This window comes from Gopherus evgoodei, chromosome 7 (assembly GCF_007399415.2).
Source record: "Gopherus evgoodei ecotype Sinaloan lineage chromosome 7, rGopEvg1_v1.p, whole genome shotgun sequence".
Taxonomy (NCBI): Eukaryota; Metazoa; Chordata; order Testudines; family Testudinidae; genus Gopherus; species Gopherus evgoodei.
In genome coordinates, this window is record NC_044328.1 from 18838659 (window position 1) to 18846987 (window position 8329).

Here is an 8329-nt window from a genome sequence, read left to right on the forward strand (position 1 = left end):
CACCTGGAAGCTATTAGTAAGCTGCCCTCCATGGATCACTCTACAGTGTATACCATCATATGAGTTCTTGATCAGGTTGACCACCTTTGCTGGGATGCCGTAGTGCCGAAGGAGCTTCCAAAGGGTCTCTCGATCCACGCTATCGAATGCTTTCTCATAGTCAACAAAACTGATGTACAACAAGGAGTTCCACTCTATAGACTGCTTGACTATGATGCGAAGCGTTGCTGTCTGGTCCGTGCATGATCTGTTCTGCCGGAAACCTGCCTGTTCATCTCGTAGCTGTGGATTGACGGCATCCTTCATTCTCTCTAAGAGGACTCGGTTGAAGACCTTCTCTGGCACTGACAGGAGTGTGATTCCTCTATAATTGGCACAGTTGCTAAGGTCTCCTTTCTTGGGGATTTTGATGAGATATCCCTCTTTCCAGTCTACCGGAATCACTTCTTCTTCCCATATCTTCTCAAAGAGGGGGTACAGCATTAACACTGAAGCATCCAGGCCTGCTTTCAGGGCCTCTGCTGGGATGTCATCAGGTCCAGCCACCTTCCTATTCTTCATCATGGTGATGGCTTTTCTGATCTCGACTCTGGCTGGTTTATTGCAATTAATTGGGAGGTCCTCGTTAGCTGAGTTGATATCTGGTGGATTTGGTGGTGCTGGTCTGTTCAGAAGTTCCTCAAAGTGCTCTGCCCATCTGTTCATCTGTTGTTCTATTCCTGTTATAGACTTTCCCTGCTTGTCTTTAATGGGACGTTCTGGCTTGCTGAACTTTCCAGACAGTCGCTTGGTAGTATCATACAGCTGTTTCATATTACTGCTATATGCTGCCTGCTCCGCTTCTGCTGCCAGTTCATCCACATACTCTCTCTTGTCCTTCCTGATATTCCTCTTCACTGCTCTGTGGGCTTCAGCATACTCTTTTTGAGCTTTGGCCTTTGCTGCTCTAGTCCTGCTGTTGTTGACTGCTGCTGCCTTCTTCTTTCTGTCTTCTATCTTGATCAAGGTCTCTGCTGTGATCCACTCTTTCTGCTGATGTTTCTTAATTCCAAGCACTTCCTGGCATACTGACCTAAGTGTCTCTCTCACTTTCTGCCATCTGTTTAGTACACTGTCTTCCTCTTCCTCAGACCGATCTTGTAATACTGAAAACTTATTCTTCAGCCTCAGTCCAAAATCTTCCTTGGTCTTATGGTCCTTCAGAAGGCTGACGTTGTACTTCACTCTTCTGTCTGACGCGTCTATCCAGTTCTTTTTCAGCTTCAGCTTCAATCTGGCCACCACTAAGTGATGGTCGGACGCCGCATCTGCTCCTCTTCTAACTCTAACGTCCTGCGAGGATCTTCTAAACTTCTTGCTAATGCAGACATGATCTATTTGATTTTCTGTCGTGCCTGCTGATGATACCCAGGTACTCTTGTGGATCTGCTTGTGAGGAAAGATGCTACCTCCTATGACCAGGTTGTTAAGTGCACACAAATCCACAAATCTCTCTCCAATTAAAATTCAAATATAAATATCACAATTTGAAATGTCCAACACTGCTTGTCAATTCAAAGTATAAAGGGTGGCCCTCAATACACCTGCTGACAGCATACAAAAAAGACAGAAGTATATTTAGTACACTACAGACATGCATCACAAAGATAATATACCTCATATGAAAAGCATGACAAAAGGGGATTCTTGATTGCATTGTGTAGATGATCTTCTCAAATATTCAAGGAGCAAAAAAGCTTTGTAATTTTCTCCAAACTCTCTATATTAATTAGCAACACATTTTCCCAGGGACATTATACTGAAAGCCTAATGCTCCAGAATTCATTTTATAAAGCAAATTCCAAAAAGGTTGTAGTCCAAAATGAAAGAATGTGTTTGGGAAATTAAGGACCCACCTAATTAATTTTTCTGTACTCCATAATACTGCTGTGTCTTCACTATACCTCCAGTTGCTGGATTGTAAGTGGGTTATAATTCTCTCACACGAAAGACTTGCTTCAGCAAACTAGTTTTGAGTAAGATTTGCATAGAGGCTAGATGGTAGCTATAGACTACAAAGAAACTCCTTGAACTTTTGTAACATGGATTGATTCCTGGTGTTTTTTAACTGATACATAACACAAGATATAACACTTTATGGTGTATTATGTGATATATAGGGCATTCATTTTTTTGAGAGGGCACATTTCCCTAACATCGTAAAAGACAAAATCCAAAGTGACAGGGAAGTTGGTGCTCTCATAGTGAACCAATACCATATGTATGTAATATTCATTGGATTGCAATGAATCACAAAATGTTTTCAATAACTGTACAGTCTTACTGACTTCAACTTTACACTTCCATACAGTGTTTGAGTTTTTAATCTTGTACAGTTCATCTTGCACAAACTGTGGTTTTAGTATAATCTCTAGGAAAAATATCCCACAAAGGCCTGTTTATCAATGTTCTATCAAATTTCTCAAAGCTGTTTTTGCATGCAGACCTTCAACTTCCAGCCACAGTTACTTTATCATTGGTCTCATAGGACCAAGGCTAAGGGCTAAATTCTGCGCTCTTTTACTCAGACTGAATAGTATCTGACTACTCCTATGAGGATTTCCACTGAATCCACAGTCATAAAATGCCTGTTTTGCAGGATCAGGTGCCTGATCTACCCAAAAACATATAAGAACAGCCATTCTTGTGAGACTTCTGCCCAAGTTTTCTGCTACTTGAAAACAACTTGTGAGATTTTGGTAAGAGTCAGTCCAAACTGGAACCCCAGTGCCTTTCAGCCCAGAAACCCAATTCTGAGTCTAAATCTACTACGGATTCTCAGCTCTTCTCCACATTGCAGAGGAGAGATCCACCCCACAGTGTGGTTCCATGACATAATTGTGCCTGAGTCTTTCAAAGAGCAGGAGGCCTGTTATTTTCAACTGTTTCCTTATGTCTCTCTTAAAAATGCCAAGCACAGTGCAACAGCCACATAGTAAAAAGGAAATATATTTTTTCAGTAAGAAGCAATTATTCAAAATTCAGTGAGCATGTCAAATCGCGTCAGTTACAACACCTAATATCAGAATTTCTTCATGTATAGACAGCAAGATGGGAGAGTTTGTTTTCCCTAAGGCTCAGCTTTGATGATTTCCATTGTTTCTAATAGACTTTATGCTGTCTAAAAACTGTAGACACGAGAGCTCCTCTTCTTATCATTCAACAAGAATACAGATTAAGAAGGTATGTGTTTCCTATCAAGGATTTTCTTTCTTTTGGGGTGGGCGGGGGAGGGGAGGGAAGTTGGGGAAGGTGCAGGGGAGAGAATAGAAAATACAAATAAAAGCCAGGATTAAATTTCTGCAGCAAATTCTCCTTCCCAATGCACAAACAGAGATCATGGATTTAAAAAATTCTATCTACCATCTAATTTTCAACAAACTGAGAATTGTTGTGCAAATGATATCTAGGAATTCTCCAGCCAGCAGATAGAACCCTTACAGAGCAATGCTTCTCTTTACCAGAACAACCACTGAGCTGACAACGTAACACAACTCAGAGGAAATGGCAAGGGCCAAATTCTGGTGCTCGGATTCTGGCCACATTTTGGTGGGACAGCACAGGCATTACAAGCTTAATTCTTCATCCATTAAAGTCATTGTTAGTCTTGTTATTGACTTGAATGGGTGCAGGATTAGACCCTGTGCCAGCCTCCCCAAGGCAGAGAGGAAGGGCAGGGTGACTCCACCCTTCCATCTGCAGCAGCTGGCTGAACCCAGTGGAGAGCACAAGCTGCACCCTTTCAAAGGCTGGCAGAGCTAACACATCAGCATGTGCTTCCCTAGGGCCCCTGAAGGAATTTTGGCTGAATCAGCCAGTATTTCTCCATAACATTTCTGCTGCAGCATGGCTCCTTCCTCACCAGGGCTGCATCTTAAAGGCGCAATATATCCAAAAGCCTATTTTAACACTCCCATTGAAGTCAATGGTAGTTTTACTGTTGACTTCAGTGGAAGCATTATCGGTCATATTTTGGACAGAGTTTGATAATTATGTGCCCACAACTGCACATGAATTTATACATGCAAACACTCTGATGTGTGTACTAGGGATGACTGATATTGCTTCAGTAATTCCATAAAAACTGAAGGATTTACTTCCAGCTTTCCAGATATATTCAGCTTTGGCCAAAGACAAGGGTAATGGGTAGTTTGAAAGAGCAATTGAAAACTGGACATTATAGTGAAAGACAGTTTTCAAATGCAGGAAAATAATCCAATTATAATGTGAGGCCAAGATTTTCAAGCAAGGATGCCTAAGGTTAGATTGCTAAATCCATTGACATCAACGTAAGGCTGGTTGAAAATTTTCAAAGAAACATTTTTCTATCAGAAAACAGGGTTTTGACAAATAAATTCCCATGAGGCACTGTGGCAGCTCAGCTACCAGGAAAGACCATTAGTGCATTAAGAGGAATGTAGTTTGTATGGGGAGAAAGGCCAATAGAAAAGAATGGGGCATGAAGAACCCAGATGGCTTAGAGGGATGCAGAGATTAATGTCTATTAACCCAAAACTAAACTTTTCCTTTTAGATGGACAAACTAAAATGTAGCAGTTCAATTTAGGAAAGTCAAAACATTTTGATTTGGTAAAAATGTTGAAACAAAACATTCTGAGATTTCCTAATTGAAATTTTTCAGAACTTTTTGCTCCAAAAATTGTTTTCTGTTTTGACTTTTCATCCAAATTTGGGACTTAAATGTTGCAATTTTGGGACTTAAATGTTGCAATCAGAATTTTCCACTCGGAACTGATTTATTTATTTATAACTTTCAGCTTCACCTCAAATGAGACCTGTTGGATGCTCGACACTTTGAAAATCTGGCCACTTAGGCAACTAAACATAGATTTAAAAGTTGAACCTCAGGGACCGATTCTTTAAAATCTTGAATATTTAATATCAGATAAATTCTAAGTAGCAAGAGGATCTGACTAAACCAAACACAGCAACATGTTTCTATTCTGTACTCACTCTTTTTACTGATGGAATTGTTCTCTGTCTTGTAAACTACCTGATAATTGAAGCCAGATTTTTCCTTTTATTTTCTCCCCTAGTTGACGGTTTTTCTTATGATTTTAAAAACAAAAATGATCTGCTGATAGAGTAAGAAGTTCCCTTTGAAATCACCTGAGAAAAGAATTGCAAATCTTCATACGAACCACGCAGATTCAAACAAATCATAATGCATTCATAATACATCCATTGTTCCTCTAAGTATAAGGCTCATAATTGTTTTCTAGCAGATACAACTCTTCTGTTTTTAAATGTTTTATTTAATGTTTACACTTCATATTCTGACACAATCAGACTTTATTTTTGTGTTAGTCCTTGTGATGCTATAGTTGAAGGATGATAGATGTGCTGAAAAAGGGAGATTGTGCAGGTAGCCTTAGTGTTCCCTTGCAGGAATCAGCCAGAAAAATGCAGTCAGTGATCCCAGAGCGCATTGGTAAGGAGAGTTAGTGGAGCTGGGCTGAGCTGAACACCTGAAGGCTTATTAGTGGGTGGATAGGGACCATCCAACACTGCCCTCACCCAGCCAACGTGGTTCTGGTCCAGTTCACTTAACTGAAGCCTAAATGTGATTTACCTTTTCATTAAGAAACCTGTGATCCTTGTGGCCCCTTCTGGTGTTCAGATCTCTGGATCTATATAAATAGGGATTATCAAAAAACATTAATGAAACTTGTTTTCAGTTGGGTTTTTTACTACACTTAATTTATTGTGGAAAGTGTCTGCTTTCCTCAAAAAAAAATTCATTTGTTTGTTAGAAAACACTAGATAACTCAAGATTTTCAGCAACAACCTGAAAAAAAAATCTGATTTTTGCTTAATTTTCAGTTTGGGGACCAAAATATTTGGGTTTTGATTTTTCTACAAAAAATAAGCATTTTCCACTGAAAATATGGACAAAAACAAAACATTTTTTCATTTTTGTCCAACTTTTCAATGGGGAAATTAAAAACATTTTCTGGCCAACTCAGTCTTTGTAACATTGGTTCAAATTCTATGCTGATGTAGCATATTGCTGGAATTGTATGGGATACAACTGAAAGAAAAATCTGGCTTGTTTTCCCTCTGGAGGGAGAGGGAATCCTCACTTTCAGGTGGTTATCATTCATGTTTTTAATGGTAAGTTCAGACATGGTTAAATGGGATGCAAACATATATAAACAAACAGCAATTGACTGATATTTGGCTAACTGATTTACCAGTATTTTTCATGCTAACACCACTCCAGAAACAACTGTGATTTGAAAAACAATTAATCATGCTAATCTGTGCACATTAGTCTTTATTGAAACCATATCACATCATATTTCAATGGGGGGGGAGCGGAAACCTGATTTAAAACAGGCAGAACAGAACTCTTTCAAGAGTGACCACAAATTATTAAGCACACTATCTTCTCAGCAAGTGTTTCGGACAGATATTTATTATTTGCCTCAATATATTTTCATATAACAAGCTACATTTCATTACAGCGGCTAGAGAAGGAGACACCTTAGGCCACAGGGACCAAGATAGTTCCCTTGCAATATATTTTCCAGGATAGGATTAAAGTAATTAGGACCAAATTCTGCCCTAAGATACAAAAGCACATCTCCAGTGATGTTCATGGGAATTGGAGATACATATCCAAGGACAAAAGTCAGCCCTAAGGATGGACAGAGGGACACTGTCTCACTGTATCTCAGACCTCATTATATCTTCAGTGGTACTGAATTCTCATGAGGGGTGATCTAAGGGGGAGGTGCAAGATCTATCACAGTGAAATCTTTCATCCATCCACCCCAAAGTGACAGCAGGTAAGGGGTATGGAGAACTACTTGGACCAGCAGGTTCAAGTAGCCTCCATAGAGTGACTCTGCAGCTGCTCCACAGCCCGGGGAAGGATTCTTTCCCCCTGCCAGTCATCATATCCACCTACTATCCAATTTATCTATTAGGGATCACTGGGCACCGACATGGGCCTTTTGATTTTAAAGCTCAGTCCCAGAGTGCCTGCATACCCTTCGAGTTTAATGGGAGTTCTGCCTGTGTGAGGACTGCCTAAAGGCTTGACCAAATGTTTCACAGTTCAAAAGGGGATTGTACCCCAAAGCATCTTAGGTACTTTGATTCTTACACTTCTTTCTGTGCTTTTTCGGAACGACTGGTTTGCAAAAATTGCCAATGATTTTGTGTGTTCTGCAAAAAGCTACTTTTTCTGGAATCACATTTGTCCTTTTGTTCCGTGGTCTCACTTGGCACTAAGTACCCAGTTCCTGTGCCGATCTGATTAGCTCAAATTACATGCTTTTACTACTCCTACAAGCTAATGCAGCAGACCTACAATTAAGTGTGGGATGGTTTAAGCCATAAATGGAACTAATGTCTGGCCTTAGCAAATGCCTTAGGTTCCTTTTTTCCCCCCCTTTAAATTGGTATTTTTGTAGGCTGTTTTCCAACAGTTGAGCCCCTGAAACAAGTCAGAACAGGGAACCTACTCACTCTATTCACAATTATTGTTGCTCCCAAGACATTTTTCGTATCTCTGACAGTTTGCTGAATGTACAATATTGCCCTTGTAAGGGAAGAATGAATTGGAAGCAGTGGTGTGATGTCATTCAAAGTTATATAAAATCAGTATTAAGTGTTGTTAGGGTTTCTTTCCAATGTGGACTTCGACATGGGCTAAATAATGCTGCCTTCCTCACCCTCTCCGAGTATCAAATACAAATAGCAGCCAAGCTGCAAATGAATGAAGGGAAAAAAAATGTTTGGCAGGAAAGCTAAAATACCATACGTGTTAGAAGCCCTCTGGCACCAGGATTCCTGAAATGACGACTGACTCTTCAAATTTATTCAGGCCAATTAATCTGTAAACTTCACAGAGGGAAACAGAAAAATGGATAATAAACATGATTATTGCCTATAGGCCCCAATGGAAAAGGACTATAATTTCAGTATACTGATAGGATTATCTTTATTTGCGCACTATGAGTTGCAATACATCATATGCTGAAGGGGACAACCAGATAAGTCTCAGACGGTGCTTGTGGAATGTGCAGCTCTTGGCACCAGGACTAAAATTACCTAAATCTCATTTCACTGAATATTCTAGTCCCCAAAACTAGTATTAAATAAAATCAGTGACCCAGAGAACTGCTAATGATGGAAGCCAAAGATCCATTAGATTGTTTATTCCTTGATAAGCCATGCATTATCTCAACTGTATATTCTATAGTGCTACCTTCAATTTTAAGTGACTCAAGTGAGGGGGCTTTCATCACTTCCCTTGAGTG